Raw genomic sequence first — 26549 nt, 5'->3', positions numbered from 1 at the left:
CAACCTACACCACAGCTCATGGCAACGCCGGATTGTTAACCCACTGAGCAAGGGCAGGGACCGAACCCGCAACCTCATGGTTCCTAGTCGGATTCGTTAACCACTGCGCCACGACAGGAACTCCGGCTTTGTATCTTAATCATGGTTGTGGTAACACATCTATACACGATAGTATCTGATAGAACCACACACACACACACACACACACACACACCCCTTGTGAAATTCAACAAATGTTTGTAGTTTATTTAATGGTATTGCACCAATGTCAATTTCCTGGTTTTGATCATATACTATGGTTATTATCATTGATGAAAATTGAAGGAAGTATGCATAAAAATATGTGTACTATATTTTCAAATTTTCTGAGTACAAAATTATTTCAAAATAAAGTAAAAACTAAATAAAACCTCAAGTAAAGCTTCTTCAGAATATCTTAGGTTTTTAATGATACTCTTGTCAATGTCCACTGCCCAGCACCAGGGCAATTTTCACAATTCAAGCTATTGGTACAGCAATACGTACTTAAAAGTACCAAAATATGTGTTAGTTACCTACCTCTACATAGCAGTACCCCAAAACTTAGCATTTAAAAAAAGGTATCATCTCACACTGTCTCTTAGTGTTAAGAATCGAAGGAAGGCTTATCTGGGTAGTTCTGGCTCAGAATTTCTCATAAAACTCCAACTAAACTATTGGCTAGAGCTGCAGGTTATAGTCACTGATGGTTTGACTGAGCCTGAAGGTTCTGGATTCCTTTGGAGCAGTTATCCAAGAGAGAGTAAGAGAATGCACCCAAGAAAGAAGCCACAATGTTGTGGCAGCCTAAACACAGAAATGATATCCAATCACTTCTGCTATAATCTATTTGTCCAACATGGGTCACTAAGTCCAGCTCATACTCTAAAGGAAGAGAACTAAATTCCACCATTTGATGGGAGGAATATCAAGGAATTTGTGGATATATCATTACAACTACCACGAAGAAAGGAGATTCTGGATGTTTGCTGAGTGAACTCTAAAGTAATTGTTTGTGTTCTGATTTGTGCACGTGTGTAATGAAACTAACCATAGTCTGGGTGGTGGGAGGGGGGAGGCAGAAAGCATTAGGCCAAACAATACCTCATGTTCTGTGTATTCCCACCAACTAGAAGTGGAAGAACCTCATAATGACAGGGGCATTTGACGGTGCTCTTAGAAAGTTATCTGCTTACTAATGGGACTAAGTCACTCCTATAATTAAAATTGAATCGAATCTAGTCCAATGAGTCTTAAAAGGAAGCCTCAAAATGATCCCTATGATTTCAAGTAATTTTCTACTAGGATAAAGTCCACTGGATTTAAAGAAATAATAATAAGCAGTAATGATGCAAAATTCTCATTCTTCTGCAGCCAATAAAAATTCCAGATATGAAAAAAAGCATAAAAATGTTTCCCACAACAAAAAAGAAATTAGTAAAAATAGATCCAGACATGATACAGAAGTAATAGAAAGAGCCAAAACAATCAGCTGTTGTAGGTATGATATAGCTTTACAAGAAGATAGAGGAAAACGTAAATCTGATGAGGCAGGAAATTAAAAAGACCCAAATGGAAATTTTAGAGATAAAAATACAATATTTTAAATGAAAAACCCACTGGATGGTATTAAAAGATTAGACATTTCAGGAAAAAAAAGATTAGTGAATTTGAAGACAAAGCAATAAAAATTCCAAGTGAAGCATAGAAAGAAGAATACAAGAAGAAATGACTTGAACATGGTGAGCTATAGGGATAACAAATGATCCAACATATGAGCAACTGGAGTCGTAGAAGGAGAGAAGAAATGGAAGTGGGATGAGAAACTATTTGAAGAAATAAGACTGAAAATTATTCAGATTTGATGGAAACTATAAACATATATATGCAAACAGAGCATACCTAATGAAAAATACAGCAACACATATCTTGATCAGATTGCTAAAAGCAAAGTAGAGATAGAAGATCTCAAAACCAGCCAAAGGAAAAGACATGAGGCAGAGAAAGATAAGAGTGACGGCAGATTTCTCATCAAAACCCATGCAAACCAGAAGCAGTAAAGAGGAAAAGAAGATGAGGGGAAGAGAAAGAGAAAATCCTTTAGCAGATATAATTTCGTAAACATTTTCTTCTTGTCAGGGGCTTGCCTTATTACTAAACAATGTCTTTGGAAGAGCATTTTTTTTAATTTTGATAAAGTCTAATTTATTAATTTATCCTTTATGGTTTGTTCTCTTGGTTTCCTAGACATTTTTGCATAACCCAAGATCAAATACTTTTCTCAAGTATTTTCTTCTAGAAGTTTTAAAGGTTTTCTTTTTACATTTAAGTCCATGATCCATTTTGATATAATTTCGGTAGATGAGATGAGGTAAGGTAAAGTATCATATTTTTATATTTGGATCTCCAACATCATTAGTAACTAAAGAAATAACGTTAATACATATTAAAACACAGGTAGTTAATGCTACACACACATTAGAATGAGGAAAACTTAAAATATCTATAATTCCAAATATTTACTGTGGTGAAGAACAAGTAGACCTCTCACACATTACTGATATAAATGCGAAAGGTTACAGCCACTTTGGAAAAAAGTTTGACAGCTTCTTATGTTTCTTAAATATACATTTGTCATACAACTCAGCAACCCATTTCCAATATATTTACCAAGAAGAATGGATACATGTATATACAAAAGACTACTGGAATTTTCACACCAGCTTTTTACCCATAATAGCCCCAAACTGGAAAAAGACAACAAAATGCCCATCAGTTGAGTGGAGAAACAAATTTTACTGTATGTTTTTAGGGGAATTTCCCTTGGCAATAAAGTGAACAAACATTTGCAGCAACAAATACGTAACTGATTCAAGTAACAATGTGTATGGATCTCAGAAGCATTATTCTAAGTGAAAGCAGCTTCCATTTATTTGAAAGCCTAGAAAAAGTAAAGTGACAGAAAGGAGATCAGCGCCAGGGGCCGGGGCTGGCCTGAAGACACAGAGGGCAAAGGGGTATGAAAGAACTTTGTTGAGTGATGGAAATATTCTGTCTCATGATTACAGTACAGGTGACATGACTGTATTTTTCAAAACATTTAAATTGTACATTTAACATTGGAAAAATTCATTGCATATGTTATATCTCAATAAAAGAATCAAAGACAATATGAATATGTGACATACTCACTGCTTCCCTATGAGGCATTAAGAGGTATTTGTGTAGGAAATAGGAATTCTCCTATAGGATTCCCCAGGTAAGTAAGAGCTACCTCTGCCCATCTACCTGGATGCTCAAACCATGAGCCCAGGAAGTCACCCTTGACTCATTCTTTTTTTTTTTTTTGTCATCAACATGAAATCAATCATATCATAGATTATTTTAAAAGTAGCTTTTTAAAATTCATTTACTCTCTCCAACACTTCTGGCCATAACCTGATGCCATCCCATCTATAACTGTAACACTAACTCACCTGTCTCTTGTGTTCACTTTGTCTCCACCACACTCCAGTTTTCACTCTGTAGATAGGGTGGTCTGTTTAAATGAGAGTAATATCCCCTAACTAAAATCTTCCAGTGGCTTCCTAGCGTACATAGAATAAAATTCAACCCTCTTCACATAACTTAAAGGCCTGGTTTCATCTGAGTTGCTTCATGTCTTCAGTCTCATCACATTCTACTCTTTCCTTTTGGTTCTCCCTCAATTCTTAAAACATACTATGATTTATTCAGGCTCACGACTATGCATGCTATTAACTCTGCCTGAAATAGGTCCTCTTCCATTTTGTACATGAGCTTAGATAACTCCTACTTATTTTCTTCCTTCCTTCCATCCTTCCTTTCTTTTCTTTTTTAAAATGACTGCACCTGCAGCATATGAAAGTTCCCAGGCCAGGAACAGAATCCAAGCCACAGTTGCGACCTGCACCACAGCTGCTGCAATGCCAGATGCTTTAACTCACTGTGCAGGGCTTGGGATCAAACCCACACCTCTCCAGCCACAGGAGCTGCTACAGTCAGATTCTTAACTCACTGTGCCATGGCAGGAGCTCTGACTCCTACTTATTCTTACACACGTGTCTCTTCTTCTCTTCCTCAAATATAATAAGTAGCAGGTTAGGTCTCATTGTTTTATGCCAGAATAGTACCTAGTTTTCTACTCACAGTCTTCTGTGATCTAGTATTTATTTGTAATTTTTTACTGTTTAACTTTGCTCAAATCCCTGCAACTATCCCACAATTCTGCTCCCTTGGGATAATCACTGCTAGTTTTGTGCCTTTCAGACTATTATAAAACAAAAACACATTGACAAATGTCAACATAATAGTATATGACAGACAAAAATGAAATATATAAATACACATAGCTTTTCCTCTCTCTTGCCTTCTAAGAAACATGCTCAATTCCTACTGCTCAGCACTTGGGTCAAGCACTTGGTTAATCACATGAAAACTAGTCTTTCAAATCCAGGTAATGCAAAGAACAGTTAGAAGAAAAAGCATATCTGAGAAGGAAAGAAAAAGTAACAAGGAAGAAAAGATCCTGTGAAAACTGAGTTTCACTGAACTTTCGGAGAAAGTGAGACAAATGTTGTAGTGGCAATTTCTATGCTGTGATCAATGGACTTTGAAAAGACTTATAAAAGAAGAAAAAAGATTATTACAAAGTTTTGTTATATGTTATATAAACTTTTCAGCAGTCGAAAGGGTATAGACATTTTATTGCTATTCTTTTACCAATTCTTTTACCAATCAAAGAAGGGGTGGAAGATATAGAACTTGCATTTTATTTCTGAGGGCAACACAGGGCTTGAGGTGTCTAGATTTGTTTGGATTTCATGTAAAAGTCACTACAGGAATTGATTCTACCTAAAGAGGCATTTTAAGGTCCCTCAAGAGTAAAAGAGGCCAGGATTAAAATCAAAAAATCAATAAAGTGTGTCATAATAAAGTTCTTCAGCTTCATGAACAACAAAAGACCATAATTTCATATTTTTTTTTTTTACCACTTCTATCTTGTATATAGTTTCTTTGCACTTAGTGTTTACTCATTTTTTACACATCCCTGTGGGGACTCTAATTCCAATACTAACACGTAATGATCTAGGGCCAAGAGCTTCCTTCTTGGACATTTCCATTGCATTCTGTGGAGCTGAATCCTCCTAAGTAACAAAGATCACTGTTAACAATCATTATCTGAAAACTAGAACCATTGTGTCTACCACAAAGCCTTAAGCATCCTGTGCTATATAATTTAGGATCTTTTGGTTAGCAGTATGCTTAATTCCAACATCATTTGAAGGGCTGAATCTTAGAAGAAATGCCCTAACCTGCTAAACACTCAATAAATGTTTATTGAATCAATGAATGAATGAAATCAAAGATAGCAGCATTTGTATGTGATCCTGCCAGAAGTGGGAGGACACGGATGAGATTAAGATACGGCTTTTAGGTCTACAGTTCTATGGCTATTTTAAGTTCTCAAGATGTGTGCGGTGTGTGTATATGTGTGGGAGAGAGTCAGAGACAGAGACAGATAAAGAGAGGCGCTAAAAAGGGTTTTTAGAATAATTTTGAGACAACAAGGATGTCACTAGCAAAAAAAAAAAAAAGATTGGAAAATACTCCCTTTGTTGATTAGTGATGGGAAATTAACCACTAGCATGAAACAGAACTTCATATTAGCAGGGTGTTGTGGGCCTTGGCCCTGTTGAGGTTATGAATGCCCATCATTTGACCTCCCTTCATGCGTCAAGGGAGAAACATCCTGGGGCAGAAGGTCGCTGATACCCAATTAAGTAACCCCAAGTCCAGGTTCTCACTCCCCTTATCCACGGGGTGCAGACTCACGACCTAGGCTTGGGTGACTGGCTGTACATACTGGCAGATCTGGAACAGGCGGCACAAAGGAAAGAGGCGTAATTTAGAATTCCTTTCAACGGCAGTGGCCGATAGCTGTGATGCCAAAAGTGCCAATAGTATGTTCAGTGTCCTGAGCTGGCTGTAGGAGCATCCTAACCAGCTATTCCAGGGGTTAAGCCTTGGCAATAATGACAGCTGTCCAGCTTCCTGGAGTTTCTGCCTGCTTTCAGAGCCTGGTTTTCTAACTATCCCATCCATTCTTTAAGCTACACAATGACATAACTGTATTAAATTCTTTGCTCCTAAAGCTAACTGGAATCCAATTCTGTTGCTCCAAGCAAGACTTATGACTTAAAACTGCTGTCAGGGAGTAGGAGCTGGGGTTGAAGGCAATGAATATTCTGTTGGTATTCATCAGAAGGCATCTCTCGGTCCATGACATACAACAAGGTTTCTCTTGAAAATATTGTCTCTAGTCTACTGAAATGAAATATGTACTGACAGCAGAATTTTCTGCAACCATATACTTACTGCATAGAATTTAAGAAATGTGGGATGGGTTAACTCTTTCTAGTGGCCCTAACACAAGGTCAATAAGAGACCCAAATTCCAAAATTCTCAGTGTAAGCAATGTACTAGAATCCATGGGCTTCTATGAGTGGACTAAATCCATCTTTAACTCCTATTACTTTCAGAATGTCCTCAGTTTATTGGGAAGAAGAAATCCAAAGGCCAGAGATTAGAATGCTGGAGGGATTCAGTCGGGTGACATATATGATCCCAAAAGGCCAAGAAGTTGTTCCTTTCTCCAAGGCCTAGAAAATAAATTCATGGAAGGACTAGTGTCATCTCTAAAAATACACACTTGTCTACAGCTGTACCACCCTGAACGGCCCAATCTCATCTAAAAATACACTAGCATCAGTTCTTGGAAGCTGCAGTGGGATGCAGGTGAAATGGCTCCCTGATTCTAATGGGGCCACTAGGACCTTGGGGGACAAAGTGGCACTTGACCTCAGGGGGAAGGCTCTAATTACTGGTAATATAATTGAAATGGCCTGACAGAGATTATGGTGGTGGCTAACTTATCATAGGATTCTTGGGAATGAAATGGATATTTGACCTATATTTTAAAAGTATAAAAACAAAATATAAGCAAACAAAAAAAAAATCCTCTATGTCTGATGATTCTTAGCAAATGTCTGGACCTGGCAATATACAGCCTGAAGTCCCTTGAATGAAGGAAAGTCTAGACACCTCTGAGGAGACCTGACGATTACATCGTCTGTAAGCCAATCTTCCTGCCTGCCTGGCAGAAAAGAACCTGTAATTATTGCCTCAGATTGTGTCACTTTGGGGAATAGAATATGTGCCGGTCTTTTGAGTCTTATTGTTCAACACAAGCTCTGAGAAAACACCAATACCTGAGGCCCCCACATCCATGGCAATTTACCTATTAAGAGTGGGAACTCCTGAAAATCATAAATAAATTTTGGTCTGAGTCTCCCCAGTGAAATCCTGAATCCACACTGTATTTATAAGACCATTGTAATAAATGCACTCCCAAATACATAATGGCTGAAACACAATAGAAATGTATTTCTCAGGTAGGTGACAGACTGAGCAGGTGCTCCTTATACATTAGAACCCAGGCTCCATCCTTCTCGGGGCTCTTCCATGTCCCATAACCTTGCTGGCTGTACCCAGAATGGTATATATCTCACCTGTTCACAGACTTTCGGCAAACTCTGACTACAGGATTGTCCCTATATACAAGGGATGGTGGGAAATATAGCCTAACATTTCATAGAGTGGGGCTGTGGTGGGAGTAGATTTTAGTGAAAATATAGTAATGTCCATCACAAGCCTGTGGTTTTTTTTTTTCCCCCTTGCTGCATATATACTAGGTATAGAGACACTGAGAACTGGCAGATCTCTCCACGGGGTTTCCAACACCAAAGGTAAGGCTCTATGATGATAATAAACAAACTGGAAACCACTAGAAATCCCCTCCAAACCAAAATTACAAATAAAAGTAACCTTGAATTACTATGAAACTGCAGAGATCAGTACTGCCATCAGAGACTTTGACGATGCAAAGGTGCTGAATTTTTTTCCCTATTCTTATTTAACTCACCTGTGTAGAGGACAGGCCCTGGAGAGTAATAAATGATTGCAGTATAATTAACCAATTTTTCACTGCTCTTCAAGATATGACTTTTTAATTTTTTTTTCTCCTTTTTAGGGCTGCACTTGCGGCCTATGGAAGTTCCCAGGCTAGGGGTCCAATCGAAGCCACAGCTGCCGGCCTGCACCACAGCCACAGCAATGTGGGATCTGAGTGGCGTCTGTGACCTACAGGATAGCTCACAGCAATGCAGGATCCTTAACCCACTGAGTGAAGCCAGGGGTTGAACCCACATCCTCATAGATACTAGTCAGGTTTGTAACCTGCTTAGCCACAAGGGGAACTCCTAGATGTGGCTTTTTTACTTGTACAAATAAATGCAGCCTCCAACAGTTAACTTGTGCCTTGGTAATACTGTTGCCTTGATAATATAGAGCAATGGAAACAATTTGTATTTACCTAAAAGAGATCAAAGGACAAATTTCTCCTAGATTGTGTCTATTCTCTAACATTTTCTGTAACTTAGTCCACAGGAATGTTAAAGATTATATTCCCCCAAGGGATGTAATGCTTGTTCATTAGGCAATAACACTGCTGATGGGACACAGAGACCATGAGGCAGCCATTCTTGGTGGAAAGCACAGATATTAAAGATTGGGAGATTAAGGGCCTACCACCTCAGTGACATTTTGGAGAGTCCAGGAATTTGGGGCAAGTCGAAAACTCCCTTTCAAAGTCAAGAAATTGTTTGCCATACCTTGTTCTCTGCTGGTAAGAAAAACCCTCTGTGTGTTCTTCGGATTTTGGAAAAAAATGTATGTCTTCGCCTTTCCACCCTATTTACTAGTTGACAGAAAGGATGGTACACTTTGAGCATGGTTCAGAGCAACCAAATTTTCTCCAACTGGTCTTGCTGGGGTGCAAATAGCTCTGCCTTCCTATTCTATAGACTCAGGAAAGTAAGAGGGTCATCAGGAATGCGAGTGCTATCCCTGTCTAGAGCAGCGACAAGACAGGATTAGAAAATCATGGTTCCGAAACCATGTTACATCCCTCTCTGCAAAGAGCTGTTGGGTTTTTTAAAGGCCTCACCTGCAGCCTATGGAAGTACCCAGACTAGGGGTCAAATTGGAGCTGCATCTGCAGGCCTATGCCACAGCCATGGCAGCACCAGATCTGAGCCACATCTGTGACCTATGCCCTAGCTTGCGGCCATGCTGGACCCTTAACCCGCTGAGCGAGGGCAGGGACCGAACCTGAATCCTCATGTATATGATGTCGGGTTGTTAACCTGATGAGCCACAATAGGAACTCTAACTGTTGCTTTCTTTACAAAAGTTTTTGGCTTTCTCCTAGGCCGTGATCAAGATGTGACTGCGGAGCAGCAGATAACCATCTGCTTCCCATGATAAATCAAGTGCTATTCCATTGTACCAGGATATTACCCATGAAGGTTAATGAAGAAAGGAATGAGTCTGTCTTGCTTACCACCACTCTCCAGATTCTAGAACAATACCTGGAATATAACAGTTGCTTAGTAAGTATTTTCCAATAGATGGAAGAAAGCAATAATAATAATTAAAAAAAAAAAAGAATAGAAGGAAGAAAAGAAGGGAGGGAGGTAGGAATCTAGCAAAACTTATCGGGAAATACTCTCACACCAGTTAAAACTTGCATATACAGGATTAACTCCAAGCAGGTTCAGAAGGCCTCATTTTTCACTGTTTCCTCAAAAGATGAGCATGCTGTGCCACTCAAGTCTCTCCCACAAAACTTATCTACTCTTCCATGGGACGTTCACTGAGACCGGTTGAAAATTAAAGCAGAATTCAGCCCTGGCTCAGAGGTTTCTACATGTAATGTACTGGCACCAACTACAACTGGACTATTGCAATGTTACACCCAACTCTGCAGCTTGTCTGAAGGACAGTGGGCTGAATTTCAAGCAGGACACCTTTTCTGTCCACCTGGCTGGAAAGAGGCATGGCGTGAAGTAAGTTTCTATACTGATGAATGAATGGTGGTTAATGGTTTTCCAAGGCTGCAAGACACAAGGAAGGATTCTGACTAAAGGAATGGTGAGAAAAAAGCCTGTATAAGAATTATGTGTAGTGAGTTTCTGTTAACAGTGCGGTGGAAATGACTCTGACTAGTATCCGTGAGGATGCAGGTTCGATCCCTGGCCTCACTCAGTGGGTTGGGGATCCTGCATTGCTGTGAGCTGTGGTGTAGGTCGCAGACTCAGCTTGGACCCTGCGTTGCTGTGGCTGTGGCATAGACTGGCAGCTACATCTCCGATTCAGCCCCTAGCCTGGGAACTTCCATATGCCTTAGGTGTGACCCTAAAAAGCAAAAAAAAAAAAAAGAAAGAAAGAAGGAAGGAATCAAAAGAATTATGTGTAGGAATTCCCTTGTTGGTGAAACAGATTACGGATCCAGCATTGTCACTGCAGCAGCTCTGGCCACTGCTGGGGAGTGGGTTTGACCCCTAGCCTGAAAACTTCTGCATGCTGGGGTTATAGCCAATAATAATAATAATAACAACAACGACAACAACAACATGTATGATTTTTTTTTTGGCCATGCCTATTGCATATAGAAGTTCCTGGGCCAGGAATCAAACCCATATCACAGCAACAACAATGCTGGATCCTTAACTCACTGAGCCACCAGAGAACTCCATGCATACGAATTTCTTGAAGTGGAAGTTCAAGAACTTCCCAGAGTAAGATATCTGTATCCCACAGGACTGCTCCTCAAATGCACCCCTCTGTGAAAGTGGGGCTGGGCCCTGGGTTATACAAAAAAGCATCTCTGAGGATATCAGCAGCCTCTTTATGCACATGTTTGCTATTGATCAGTGAGAGAATAACTGAAAAGCACTGGGGGCATGTAGGAAAGCTAATTGTTAACTTGCAGCATCTACTTCCTTCACTAAGGTTGATCCAGCCTCTACAAGTGCCGATTCTCTAATATATCAGCAGAAAAATATCATTTTAGTACCTGGGGCGATTTGAATAATCTTCAGTTGGGGAAGCGTTTTGAAACAACACAGAAAGGCTAAAAGTCATTAAAAAATTTGAATTCACTTTTAAAAATGTATTATAAAATAGAATTTAGGAAAAAAAAAAAAAACCCACAGGGCACACAAAAGGTTCCTATTCCTAACACAAAAGAGCTCCTAAAAATAAACTTTAGAAGAAAACTAGCAGTTGGAAAGAAAAAATGGGCAAAGAATAGAATAAATCATTGAGACAAGAGGAAATGCAAATGGGAAAAAATTGAATGAAAAATTGCTCAACTTCACCACTTGGGAGAGTAATGAAAATTATGACAAAAGGTCTCATTTTGATCTTTTTTTAATGCCCTAAAATAAAAAGAGTGATAAAAGTCAGTGCAGGTGAAATGTGAGAGGTAGGATCAGTCTTACCTTTGCTTATGAGAGTGGATGTGAAGCCCTTTTTGGAACTGGAACTGGTCATCTTCAGCAAACTTTAGGGCACATTCTGTTGATCCTGCAATCCTACTTGAGAAAATCCATGCTGGAGAGGAGCCCAGACACCTGAGGACACAAGACAAAGATGTTTAAGCACCACTGTTTATAGCTGCTCTAAACTGGAAGACAACGTCCATGTCCATCATTTAGGCAAATGATGAAATGATTTACGACTCATTTTACCTTTTTTTTTTTTTTCCCCCCACCATACTGGGCATGCGCAATTTCCCAGGTCAGGGATCAAACCCACACCACAACATTGACCCAAGCTGCTTCGGTGACAACACTGTACCTTTAACCCATCCAGGCCACAAGGGAACTCCTGAGCTCATCTTACATTTTTTTTTTTTCTTTTTTAGGGTCACACCCTCAGCATATGGAGCTTCCCAGGCTAGGGGTGGAATTGGAGCTATAGCTGCCCGCCTGCACCACAGCCACAGCAACGTCAGATCTGAGTTGTGTCTGTAACCTACACCACAGCTCGTGGCAATGCTGGATACTTAACCCACTGAGCAAGGCCAGGGATCAAACTTGTGCCCTCATGGAGGCTAGTCAGATTCGTTTCCATTGAGCCATAATGGGAACTCCTCATCTTCCTTTTTTCCAGCTTGGGAGACATTTGTTTTAAATTTTTACAATTTTCTCCTGACATGTAAAAAAGGTATATATTATAAAAATTTAAAAAATCAATGTAATGGGCATAGTATTTGCTTTGATATACAGAGGGAGTATATATTTGCATGAATATGCAGAGAGGAATGGCAGAGCATACAACGAGCGGTTGAAATACATCAAAGGAAAGAGAATGTAGGTTAGTGGGGCAGAACTACAGAGAAACTTTTCATAATGTTTTCTACTGTGTCATTGAATTCTCTGTACCTTTTTTAAAATTCACTAAAGAATTTTTAAAGGGAAAAACTCACAATTCAAAGTGGTCAATGCTTCTCTGTTTTGCTTTATTTCTGCTTTTCCATAATTGACTCATTAATGTTTATTGAGTGAAAGTGCAAAGAGAAAATAAGTCATTCTCCAACAATTGCCTTCTAAGAGAAGACTTTAAATAATACCACAAATTGTTCAGGAAAAGCTCTTATTTTTTTTCTACTATGATTTAGCTGTTAATTATTTGGGCATGTGTTTTAAACCTATGACTGATGATGCCCTTGAGGTTTTTTTTTTTTTCCAGCTTGGGAGACATTTGTTTTAAATTTTTACAATTTAACAAAAATACACTTGATCCATAGAAGAAACTACTCTGGCCAGAATACCTCTTACTACATTAAGGTCACATATCATATGACTATTTAAATTAGAACCAGAAACTTATGTCTTCCTGTTTCTGGAAAGCCTTTCAAATATTATCACAGGATAAATAAACTCTTATAAAAATTCAAGCTAGATTATAAACTGGTTTTCCATCTCAAAAGCATACATATATGTGCTAGATCTTGATTTTTGTTTTAAAATGCTTTGTGAAAAATGGTGGTGTTGTCTTTGTGAAAGCAACAACGTATTTCTGTTGAGCTAAACAGTTAATTTATATCGCATTAAACTCATGATTTCCAAATGTTCAATGTGTAATTCTATACTATATTTACAAACTTACATAAAAGATTTATTTAAATATATGTGCATGTGTGTGTTACTTCAAATATATTACTTCAAAAGCTTTTAAAAAATATTTAAGGAAACCTTGCTTTAGCACAAAATCCACATGTAAAGGCTCAAAGACAGAAGAGAAAACTCGTTAGGTACAACAATGACACCAAACAGCTATGAATAAATAGTATGGAGCTAACAGGTCTTGCTTCCTTATTCTCGTCCTTATCTAACCAAAATAGCCCCCTTCTCTGAAGATGAGGAAAAATAATTTTAATACTTAAAATATTTTTATTATAATGCAAATAGTTATGGATCTAATCGCAAATTCTCCGTCAAGAGCTATGAGGGATTTTCAGAGATGTGTACTTAGTGCTAAAGAACTTTATGAATTATAAATTAAGATTCAACTTGTTAAATGTAAGTGATCAGTGAGAAATCGGAAAAAAAATTTCAGTAATATATTTAGTTGATATACGGTGTTTTACAAGAGTAAAGAGGGAGGAATAAAGAGAAAAGGAAGAGAAATTTATAGACGGATCTAAGCTGCAAAGCTTCGCACTAACTGGCATAGTTTATTCAGATTTCCTTGGCTGTCTAGTTTCTTTTACAAGCCCCCAGGGTAGGGACTGTGTCTGCTCACTGCCAGCACTCAACAAATAATAAATATCATTATTAACAGCGGTACCTGTGGGTAGAATTTGTATGAGAATTATTTTTTAAATAGCACTATTCAACAGAATGCTAATTGGATTGCCACTCAAGATTTGCTTGATCTCATGTGCATTGTGCTAAGGAGAAATGCTTTAACTGATCATTCATACTTTTCAAAATACAGCTTAATGAAAAAGCAATTTCGTAAATTGTTGGGGGCTGTTTTATATCACACAGTGTTGTGTTCCCACAGAACAAACCAATTTAATGGAATTCACTAGGCAGTTTAGTCTAATCTGAAATAGAAAATTGTTATTGCCTGAAAGTTTGCATGTGTGTTGGATATGCAGAAATTTCTAGAATAATTAGCATTCTTGGTTTCAAACACAAAGCCCTTTCTCACCTTTACACTGAAACCCATCTATCTGAAAATTAGCGGTTTATGCAGAAATTAATTCAGCTGTTTTAATTTGATGACATCAGTTTAATGATACATTTACATGCACACACTAACTCAACTTATTGTTGAATCAGATAAGTAACTTCTATTGGATTTGTTTGTTTTTATTCATTTTCTGATTGTTTTTACTCAAGCAATTCAAAAGAAGTAAAGTTTAAAACACTTGATTGGTCAAATCATTGTCAGAAGTGTAAAGTTATGGGCTAAATAACAAATGAATTTTACTTTCAGAGATCTGAAAAATGAAGTATACAGAAAACTTCCTCATCTCTGTTACTATGTTTTTGACTTCCAGTATTTCCATTTGACTCTTTCCTATAGTTTCCAGCTCCATGATAAAATTACCCATCTGGGAGTTCCCCTTGTGAGTCAGTGGGTTATGAACCTGACTAGTATCCATGAGGATGCAGGTTCAATCCCAGGCCTTGCTCAGTGGGTTAAGGGTCTGGAGTGCTGTGAGTTGTGGTGTAGGTTGCCTATGCTAATTGGATCCCATGCTGCTGTGGTTGTGGGGTAGGCTGGCAGCTGCAGCTCCGATTTGACCCCTAGCCTGGGAACTTCCATATGCCACAGGTGTGGTACTGAAAATCAAAAAAAAAAAAATTACTCACCTGTTCTTGTATGTTTAACTTTTTCATTAAAGTCTTTAACATATTATTCATAGTTTTTTACTTTGTTGTTTTGTTTTGTTTTTTAAAGGGCGGTACCTGAGACACATGGAAGTTCCCAGACTAGGGGGCCAATCAGAGCCACAGCTGCCTGTCTACACCACAGCAATGCAGGATCCAAGCCGAGTCTGTGACCTACACCACAGCTCATAGCAACTCTGGATCCTTAACCCATTGAGCGAGGCTGGGGATTGAACCCAAGTCCTCATGGATACTATTCGTGTTCATTACGGTTGAGCCTCCGTGGGAAGTCCTATTCATAGTTATTTTAAATTTTGTGTCAGTTCTGCCATCTGGGCCATATTCAAGGCTGGTTCTAATAATTACTTTGTATCGTCAGCCTTTGTTTATTATTGACTTTCCAAATGTCTTATAATTTTTTGTTGGAAACTGGGCATACTGTATGGCACCATAGATTCTGAGCAAATTTAACTCATGCTTGGAGATGAGCATGCATTCCCTTCTTTGACACTTTCAGTATGGGATTTGTGCTCATCTAGTCAAATGTTGGGTTGGCTTTAAAATTTGGTATTGCCACGTTTAACCTCAGTGTGCCCACTGCCTCATATTCCTTTAGTTAAACCTCTTGTTTAGGTGTGGGCTAATACACCAGGGAGTACGTCTCTGTGTCTGCGCCCTGAGGATAATCTATGTCTTACAGCTCTTTCAGCTGCATTCCACCATCATTTTTACTAAGTGTTTGTTATCTTAGAGGTAGGAAAAGTCTCAGTTGACATTCCTAAGGAATGTTCTCAGAAATCCCCTCAGTGTTTCCTTTGAATACCTGCTGGGGTTCAGGAAAGGAAAAACAGTAGCCCCTTGGAGCCACACACTCGATGCTAGTTTATATTTGGACTTTAGCAATTTATCAAGACATTTTAGCTGAGTCTTCTTACAAGATGATAGGCCATATGATGATGTATGTTCCAGGTAAGAAAATACGTCCTTTGGAGTTCCTGTTGTGGCTTAGCAGGTTAAGAACACGACTAGTATCCATGAGGATTGGATTTGATCCCTGGCCTCTCTCAGTTGGTTAAGGTTCCTGCGTTTCTGCAAGCTGCAGTGTAGGTTGCAATCCAGTGTGGCTGTGGCTGGGCCATAGGACGGAAGCTGTAGCTCCGATTCAACCCCTTGCCCAGGAAGTTCTATATGCTGCAGGTGTGGTCCTAAAAGAAAATAAATAAATAAGTAAAATACCATCTTTGCTATAAAGTTGGTCTCTTGGTTTGATGCAATATAATGTGAGATCCCATTCTAGGGCATTCATCATTCCGCAAAACTTCAAATAGTAGTGTTAGCTGAGACCCTTTGCATAGGAAAAGGCAAACCCCAACGGAACACTTATCTATTCTTTTGGGAACAAATTGCTGACCTTTCCAGGATGAGACAGGTGAAGAGTAGGCAACATAGTATCAATTGAGCAATTGGTTTCCTCAGAGAATGGTGCCAAAATGGGGATTTAATGTTGGTCTTTATGTTTTTATTTTTTATATTTATTTTTTTCTCTTTTTAAGGCCACATCTGCAGCTCATGGATGTTTCTGGGCTAGGGGTCAAATTGGAACTGCAGCTGCTGGCCTATGCCACAGCCACAGTAATGTGGGATCCAAGCTGCATCTGCAACCTACACCACAGCTCACAGAAACGCAGGACTCTTAACCCACTGAGGAGATACCAGGGATCGAACCCGCATCCTCATGGATACTAGTCAGGCTCTTAACCTTCTGAGTCACGACAGGAACTCCCAATTTGGTCTTTAGTGTTGGCTTTTTGGACCTTTGACTTTGGCTTTAGGTAGATCATCCAGCAAAAGCAAACACTGCCTCAACCTCAGCCATGAAGGCCACTTTATTCATGTGCCCATTGTAGCAGAACTAGAGTAGCTGGTGAAAGAGGTGGGTTAAAGTCCCTGGCCAGGTCATTTTAAATTCTTGCCTCTTCTATGAGGGGTGTTCCCTCCTGGGCATTAGCAGAGGTTATAACAATATTCACACCATACAGCTCGTCTCATATTTCACTCATTTTCTTCTACCTCGTATCTCCTTGTGACTCCCTTCTTTCTGCTTCATCATTTTTCCCCTTCCAGGTCCCTGTTAACCATTCAAAGCATTGATCACTGCCAATTAATCTTTATATATTCTAACTTTAGGCCCCTCTTTCTTTCTCCACAGTGTAGATGACCAGATTTATCATCTGAAACTCTGCTGGTTAAGAGAGTTTTCTCTTTCTATTGTCTCCATTGTCTCAGGTCACCCCTGAATTCGGTGGTAATTCAGCGCCCCATACATTGTGAACCTATATACGAACTTAAGCCTCAGACAACCTTAGGCATGATCTGAGCGAGAGATGCTGGAACAACAATGGCGGGGGCCACATGGGGACTAGGTTACTTCTCATGGAGCTTTCTTATGTTCCCTGGCACTCCTCATGCTTGATCCTAGATATATCTCTTTCACGTCATGATGAGCTATTAATGGGTCTGCCCAACTTATGAGCTGGTGAGTCTGACAAGATCCAGGTCTTACTTAATAGGCAGTTTTGGCCACATTCTCACTTCATGTCCTTATTCACGGCCCACTAACAAGCCAGTGGTTGTTTCTCAAAAGACGTATAGTTCTCATTGCAGATGACATGACTGTGATCTAGAATCTCACAGGGCTTTATTCGGATTCTCCCAGTGAGGGTTGCTATAAACTCTAGACAGCTTCTTTCCATTAGTGATACCTCCAACACCACAAAGTTCTACCGAACCATGTGGCCCAAGCTGCAGATGTGCTGCAGAGCCCATTCCTTCTCTAGAAAGGAACCCAGCCCTGCTGACACCTTGATTCTGGCTCAGCAAGACCTGTGTAGGACTCCTAACACTAAAGGTTACAAAATACAGAGTAAATTTGTGTTGTTACAATCCACTAACTTTGTGGTAATTTGTTATGGCTTCCATAGGAAACTAATACAGGGTACATAGAAACCAGAGGCAGGAACCTAAATATTTGTTCCAACTTTAAGGACAATGGAAGGCTAGAATAGGAAAAGTAAGACTGAGTCAGGGAGAAGTGCTATTAATCCATGTTCTTCTATATATATATATATATATATATATATATATATATAATGATTATATATATATATATAAATATATATATAATGATTATATATATATAATCATTTTTATTTTTTTCCATTATAGCTGGTTTACAGTGTTCTGTCAGTTTTCTACTGTTCATGGAAACACAAAAATCCATGTTGCTTTTAAACTAACTCTGGGACTTTGGGGGAGTCTATGAACAATGGAGATGGTGAACATAATTAGGTTTATCAAGCACATTTGACTGTAGTAATGATATAGTATAATGATAATAATAACAATCTTTTGAAGGTTACAAAGAGTAACGAATTTGAATTAAATAAATATTGGGAAGAGATCTTGATTAGAAGCTATACATTCTTACTAATGGAACAGACAACTTAAATACAACCAGCTGTATGAGTCATTTTTCTAGTTCATATTGAAAAGAATATGAAGAGGTGAGTGTTAAATTCCATTACTTCCAAGGCTCTCCCTCTGGTTTTGAGTAGACTTGTTATTTTATTTCTTCTTACCATTATACTCCATTTAGTAAATATTAAGCACAAACCTAAAGCCAAGATGTAGTATGTATGAGTCTTGGATAAGTCAAATGTTGCATGGGAAAGTATCCTGATGCAATGACAGCCTCCAAGTAGAGTACCAAGAATGTTATCCTAGAAGGTCACAGAGAGAAAGGCTCACAGACCAAAGTAAAATGCTCAAATTCCATATTTAGCACACACAATGAGAAGCAAGGGGAAGGAGACAGAGGAGGTTAACCCACATAGGATAGGGTACAAGTAGGATAAAAGGAGTCCATCTTCATATGTCCTTTCTCTCTTCTACCTCTGCTTTCCTTGCTGGTAATGTGGTTACTCATATCAGAGTTTAGGTTTGAGCAAAAGGGCTTATAGATGGAACATATCCTGGACTAATGACATAACGTGCTTTTGTAAAGAGTCACAGAGACAAGTTCCTGGTCAGAGCTACAAATTGTCAATTTACCTCCTAAATAGTTTTGGGTTTTATTTGTATTTGGAGCCAGAATGAGTGACACCGATGCACGTCCAAATTAAGGACTCGTGATTTTTGAGTGCTTCATTTATTTCATGTATATTTAGTATATTTTCAATATTCAGTATATCACAAATACTTTGTACCCAGGGGCCTCATGAATATTAGGTATCTTTTGACTTGTTCATTCGTTTCTTTTTTTCATTGAAGGTATAACCGATATACAAAACTGCACTTATTTAATATATACAATTTGGTGAATTTGAACACCTGCAAAATCATCACTACAACTGAGATGATCCTAAGCATGTTCCTCACCTCTGAACATTTCCTTGTACTTCTTTTGCTGTTATCAAAACCCTTAACATGGGCTCTACCCTCTTAACTATTTAAATGTACAAAAAGTATTGTTAACTAAAGGCACTGTGTGGCATAGCAGTTCTCTAGAACTTACCCATCCTGAAGAACAAAAGTTTATGCCCATTGAACGACACCTGCCCATTTCCCCCTCCCCTTAGACCTGGCAACCACCATTCTGGTCTCTCCTTCTATGAGGGTGACTATTTTAGACACCTCCTATCAGTGGAATGATAGTATCTGTCCTTCTGAGACCAACTTATTTCATGCAGCATAATTTCCTTCAGGTTCATCCACATTGCTGCAAATAGATAAAAAGTGTTTGTGAGGATATGGAGAAATTGGATCCCTTGTCCACTGTTTCTGGGAATGTAAGATGGTGTAGCCACTATGGAAAACAGTATGGAATTTCCTCAAAAATTAAAAATAGAGCTACCCTATGATCTGGCAATCCCACTTCTAGGTATTTATCCAAAGGAATTAAAATGAGGATCCGCAAGAAAGATCAACACTGCCATTATTCACAACAGCCAAGATGCTGAAACAACCCAAATATCCATCAATAGATGAGTGGATAAAGAATATGACATATTCTTACAGTGGAATACTGTCCACTCCTTACTATATTTAAGAGTAATAGGCTACTAAGTACTTGTCTTTATTGAGTAAATCCTATGAATCAGCTTCTACCTAACAAATTGTGCTACTAGTTATTTATAATCTCAGAAGGTGAACATTTTTTCATCTTTATTTTACCAACTGTAAACTCATGCACATTTTAAAGTAGAATTCAATATTCTGAAAGACTCAATGTGTAGTACACTGAAAGCTAGGATTTCTTTTTGTGTAAGTTGACATGACAGTGTCATGAGGGTGCTACCTCTCTGGGTAAACACAATTATTTTATAATTGGCCTGTAACTCAAGAGTGGTCAATCAATAGCTTGGAAAAGGCTGCCTAAAAATTAGAGTCTTCCTTTCTCTTGATAATCTGAACTGTAAATAAATAGCCAGAGGTCATTTGCTTGGTGAGAACAGAACATGAGAGGAGAAAGAGACCAATAAGTAGCAGTGGATGGGAGTAAACAGAATCCACATCTAAGAACAAGCCAAAAAGACCTTCCTAGGAAAGAACATGTTATTGGTTGGCAGGGGAACATAAACCTAAGACAAAGACATAAAGGGTGAAAAGAGAGAAAAGTAGCTAAATAATAAATATTAACATAATAGAGGTTGGTAGATTTCTAATTCTGAAAAGACAGTTGGGAGGGTGACTTTGGATCCTAAAAAAGCTAGGCAGTCCCCAGATTTTCTGAAGAACCATTATTATGACTCTGGCAATTTTCATTACACTTAACTTGGTAACTATTTTGGCATTCACATGTGATAAAGCCCAGTGATTAAGATTCCTGTTGGCTAGTTTCATGCATTCGCTATAATGAAACGGACTTATTTTTTTCAAGAGATACCCATACATGAGCTGGATATTTCCTCAGTAAGAATTCTCTCAACTTTATGTTGGTTCTAGAATGCTATATCAATGTGCCAGGGAATTCCTATAGAAATTTTTAAAATGCATCAATCAATAATATTTGGCATCCAGACTCTATTTTTCAAAAGTTAATTTATATGTTAAAATGAGTAAAGCGACCATCATACCTTTTTCATTCTTCAATACACCTAAGCGTATGGTGGTAATCTCAGGAAATGGATTTAAACGATCAAGATGAGCTTAGTAAAGAACTAGTTTTGAAAAAGATCAGAAAACAAAAGGCAACTGTATTATTGCTCCCCTCTCCCAATCCTATTGTTGATATAATTACTTAATCAGAGTTTTCTTTCTCCCTAAACCCAGATAAAAACATAGTTAAAAATATTCATGGCATTATATTTCAGGTCTCACCACCAACAGATCTAAGCCAGCACTCACGATTAAACCTGTTTGACTTCATCGTGCTATTTCCTCCTTTGGACTGTTGCCTTCAGAGCTGGCTGTTTTCTCCAAGTGATTAACGTAACCTCATTAAGTTAATGAATCTGGTACTTCAGCATTTGTTCAAGGACAGAAGAGTGAAAAGTCTTGATGTGAACTACTAATTTATTAAAGTTGCATATAGAAACTGAGCATGATTCAGAAAAACTCAAACTCAGAACAATTACCAATCTTTAATCATTGTTAAGGAAGAAAGGAAATGAAGAAAGTTCAAAAGAATATTATAATAGATAGCAAAATCAAAATTGAAAACCTCCAAAGACCAAAATCACCCAAAAATTAAAAAAAATAGACAGTGGGAAAAATATTTGCAATATATACAATATACCACAATGATGAATATCATTAATAAATGAAATATTCCTACAACATAAATGACAAAGTCCCCTGAATGACTGTTTATCAGGTGCAATTAGAAGGGGCACAAAACAAGGCTACACTCTGCAATCCTTTCTTCCTCCAACTAGTATAACTTCATTTGGGGCAGGGTTGCTTTTTTTTCAGCCTAAGAATTCCCCTTTAAAGTGGTAATACATGTAAGAAATAGGCTTACTAAACTTGCAATGGAATTGGTTGGAAGCAAAATATGTGACAATTTCCACCTTTCACGCCAGGTAGAAATGGGGAATACTAGATGGAAAGAACAATAATTATGAGACCTATGTAATTTTTAAGTACTCTTGAAATGTTTTTCTATTGATTTGTTTAGACCAAAGATCACACATATATCCAGGCAATTTAATGAATGGCTGATGTCATCAGGAAACCAGGACTAATGGAAATCCACACCACTTGATGTAGGCCTCCCTCTCTCAACAAACTATAACTTGAATGTGGCCAAGACACCGCATCTAATTAGAATTTTTTTAAGAAGATAAATAAGCTTATTAGAAGATAAATAAGCATGAGTGGAACATACTAAATTGTACCATGAAAATGCAATCAGCAAAATACAGACTGTGAGGTACTGAACAAGATAAACAACCTCTTTCTTTAATAAAATCTGGGAGTAAAGGAAGGTGAGAGGGAGGAAGAATGAGATGAGGGAGTGAGACTCTACATATTAGAAACAATATAATAAAAGTGAAAAAAACTTAAGAGGCGCATCAACCAATCACAATTTATGTACCTTGGGTGGATCCTAATCCAAAAACAAATTGTTTTAAATAATACATGATAATTAGAGAAAGGGAACTCTGGTGGGCTCTTTGATGATAGTAAGGATTTTTAGGTATGCTAGTGATACTACTTTTGTTTTTAAGATTCCTTATCTTTCAGAGATACATGCTTTTAAATATTTACAGAAGTGGAGAATACTTATGGTGACAACCGCACTGGTTTGCCCAAGATTGAGAGTTAGGGACCTTGACCCTTGGAACTTTTCATGCTAAAAACAGGAATGTTCTGTGCAACAGGTGATTTCCATCAAAATTAACTGAGGTAGGAGTTGTGAAGTTGATGGGGCGAAGAGATAAAACTCTAGAGGTTTTTGGAAGACAACATGTTTGAAGATTTATACCTTCTGCAGCTCAATACCAAAAAAACAAACAACCCCATCAAAAAATGGGCAGAAGATCTACACAGACAGTTCTCTAAAGAAGACATACAGATGGCCAAAAAACACATGAAAAGTTGTTCAACATCACTCACTATTAGAGAAATGAAAATCAAAACCACTATGAGGTATCACCTTTCACCAGCCAGAATGGCCATCATCAAAAAGTCTACAAACAATAAGTTCTAGAGAGGGTGTGGAGAAAAAGGAACCTTATTACACTGTTGGTGGGATTGTAAATTGGTGCAACCACTGTGGAAAGCAGTATGGAGATTCCTCAGAAAACTAAAAATAGAACTACCATTTCATCCAGCAATCCCACTCCTCGGCATCTATCCAGAGAAAACCATGACTCGCAAAGACAAATGTATTCCGATGTTCATTGCAGCACTATTTTCAACAGCCAAGACATGGAAACAACCTAAATGTCCATCGACAGAGGAGTGGATGCAGAAGATGTGGTACATATACACAATGGAATATTACTCAGCCATTAAAAGGAAAGAAATAATGGCATTTTTAGCAACATGGATGGACCTAGAAATTATCATGCTAAGTGAAGTCAGCCATACAATGAGACACCAACTTCAAATGCTTTCACTGACATGCGGAATCTGAAAAAAGGACAGACTGAACTTTGCAGAACAGATACTGACTCACAGACTTTGAAAAACTTATGGTCTCCAAAGGAAACAGTTTGGGGGGTGGGGGGATGTGCTGGGGTTGTGGGATGGAAATCCTATAAAATTGGATTGTGATGATCATTGTACAACTATGAATGTTATAAATTCACTGAGTAATAAAAAAAAATCACATGGACCAATATTGCCTGTATGTGGAAATATGGAACATATTTTACTAGTCAATGTTAGGAAGCTTCAGGAAATCATTATATATATGGACTTTCCTCAGAATAGAAAGAAACCAAGTATGAGACATATTTGTCATTTAAGATGATATAAAGATGATTTTGTCAGTAAACTTTGTGCTTACAGATAAGATAATGATATAGGCTTGTAGCGATTTCTGGAAAGTTCATCTGTTCTTGTAAGGCTTCTTGTGTTATAGTGCTAGCAGACAATCAAGATTTAGTGAGTGCCTACCACACATAAAGGCCCTGTGAGAGCTCCTGACATAGCAAAAATAGGAAAATTAACCAGAACAAAACAATGAATTCTGAGTGTTATCTTATAGAGCCCAGAGAAGGAAGCACTTACTGATCCAGAATTATAGGTGGACATGTGATAAATATATACTTTTATCTCAAATTTAACATGATCCACATATCTATTAATACCTAGAATTTATGCTTGTAGGTGGATTTGATTGAAAGAAATACTTCAATTTGAAAATTTCCATAGAATAAAAGTGAATTTGTAGAGTTTTTTTAAAAACATTGTATGTGTCCCTTTGGATGTGTACTTCTTTCTTTTTATACAATCTCTAAAATGCAAGCGATGAATATACACTTTACTTATCTTCCTAAGAGTGTTGAATCAACAATATAAAACATTAAAATTATTTTATTTAGTCTTTTTAGGGCTGCACCCATGGCATATGGAAGTTCCCAGGCTAGGGGTCAAATTGGAGCTGTAGCTACCAGCCTATGCCACAGCCACAGCAATGCAGGATCCAAGCTGCGTTTGTGACCCACACCACAGCTCACCTCAAGGTCCTTAACCCACTGATCAAGGCCAGGGATCAAACCCATGTCCTCAAGGAAACTAGTTGGGTTTGTTACCACTGAGCCATGACGGGAACTCCCTAAAAGTTGTTTTAAAATAAATTTAGTATTAAAATCAATGGTTCAGTGATTTGTGGGATTCATGCTCCAAATAGAATATTCTAGCAACAAAGTCCAAGTTTCTCAGTGAAAGGAAATTAACCTACCAGTCACTGTTCATTCAAATTGTGTGATGAATATCTTCATTGCTCTGTTTCTTCCCTAGAACGGAGAAAGATTCCATTATACTTGACAGATTTAAAATGACAAATGTTATACTAATGATTTTTTAAATACATTTATTCATAAAACTGAGATGTGGAAGCTTGTAGAACAGGTTCTATAAGACCACATACGTTGTGAGAACATTTGCTGTGCCACACCATGCATGAGCCATGTCTTTAAGCTCTTCTTAGAAACCAGGGATCCAACACCCAAACCAACACAACAGAGGAACTTGAAGACATGGAGAGACATAGCAATGCAACATAAAAGAACAGGTCCTTATAATCCTGCTGAAAAATGGACAAAATGCAAGAGCTTCAGATTCATAAAACCCTAGATAATCATTCTGTGAGGCATGAGTACACACACAGAGTGGTGTGGCAAAGTCCTATATGGCTGCTTCACAGTTTACTGAATTATGATGTGCAAAAGGAGAAAACAAAATGAATTGTAGAACAAAGAACCCCACACCAATTTACTTTTTTGTCCTCAGAACATGCCCTGCCCAACGTTTTTCACTTCTTGTGGCAGCTTTCCTCTGCCATCTTCCCTAATGCCACACAGTTAGTGGTCCAATCCTACCCACCCTTCTGGTTAAAAGCCACCCGAACTGCTCTATTTTAGGAGTCTGACAAGATTCCCTGAGCAATGATTACTTCCCCTTCCCAGATTGTTTCTTTATATTCTTCAAATAACTTTGTTTTGGCATTTAAAAAAAAAAAAACATTCTTTAATATCTGTTCAGTATTTAAATTCACAATTGTCTCTTGAATTTCATCTATTTTTATTTATTTTTTTAATTTATTTTTTTCTGCTGTACAGCATGGGGACCAAGTTATACATACATGTGTACATAATTTTTTCCTCCCATTGTTGTGTTGCGATGTGAGTATCTAGACATAGTTCTCAATGCTACACAGCAGGATCTCACTGAGAATCCATTCCAAGAGTAATAGTTTGCATCCATTAACCCCAAGCTCCCGATCCCTCCCACTCCCTTCCTCTCCCCCGGCAGCTGTAAGTCTATTCTCCAAGTCTACGATTTTCTTTTCTGTGGAAACATTCATATGTGCTATATATTAGATTCCAGTTATAAGCAATATCATATGGTATTTATCTTTCTCTTTCTGACTTATTTCACTCAGAATGTGAGTCTCTATTTCCATCCATGTTGCTGTAAATGGCATTATGTCATTCTTTTTTATGGGTTAGTAGTATTCCATTGTGTGTGTGTATATATATATATATATATATATATATATATATATATATATATATATATATATACCACATCTTCCTAATTCAATCGTCTGTCAATGGACATTTGGGTTGTTTCCATGTCTTAGCTATTGTGAATAGTGCTGCAATGAACATGCGAGTGCATGTGTCTTTTTTAAGGAAAGTTTTGTCCAGATATATGCCCAAGAGTGGGATTGCTAGGTCACATGATAGTTCTGTGTAGAGATTTCTAATGTACCTCCATACTGTTCTCTATACCAGCTGTACTGTTTTGGCATTTGTTATAGATAGTTTAAATCCCTTATATTTTAAGTGTGTGGAAATTCCCCTTAGTTGGGGTTTTAGATAGCAATGACCATGTTTTTTCTTTCCACAAGTCTTTCACCTATCACAGCTCTAATATCAATTCATAGAATACATTTAAATAATATAGATTGAATGGAAATAGTAGATGAGAACTGTTTGCTTTATTATATTTTCATTGACGTAT

At 38.0% G+C, this 26549-nt stretch overlaps 1 long non-coding RNA gene across 1 annotated transcript in view; it reads right to left on the bottom strand.

Moving 5' to 3' along the window:
- LOC125126299 (uncharacterized) overlaps positions 1-24821 on the bottom strand; it is a 31833-nt gene extending 7012 nt beyond the window's left edge. The window contains exons 1-2 of the long non-coding RNA XR_007134589.1: positions 24763-24821; positions 11442-11573 (exon numbers count right to left, since the gene is read on the bottom strand). This is a non-coding gene — a long non-coding RNA (uncharacterized LOC125126299). The remainder of the gene's footprint in view (positions 1-11441; positions 11574-24762) is intronic.
- Positions 24822-26549: the final 1728 nt, after the last annotated feature.

The sequence above is a fragment of the Phacochoerus africanus genome, chromosome 4, assembly GCF_016906955.1.
Source record: "Phacochoerus africanus isolate WHEZ1 chromosome 4, ROS_Pafr_v1, whole genome shotgun sequence".
In the NCBI taxonomy this organism is placed as follows: domain Eukaryota; kingdom Metazoa; phylum Chordata; class Mammalia; order Artiodactyla; family Suidae; genus Phacochoerus; species Phacochoerus africanus.
The sequence above is the reverse complement of the archived record's forward strand: the minus strand, read 5'-3'. Positions and strand labels throughout refer to the sequence as shown.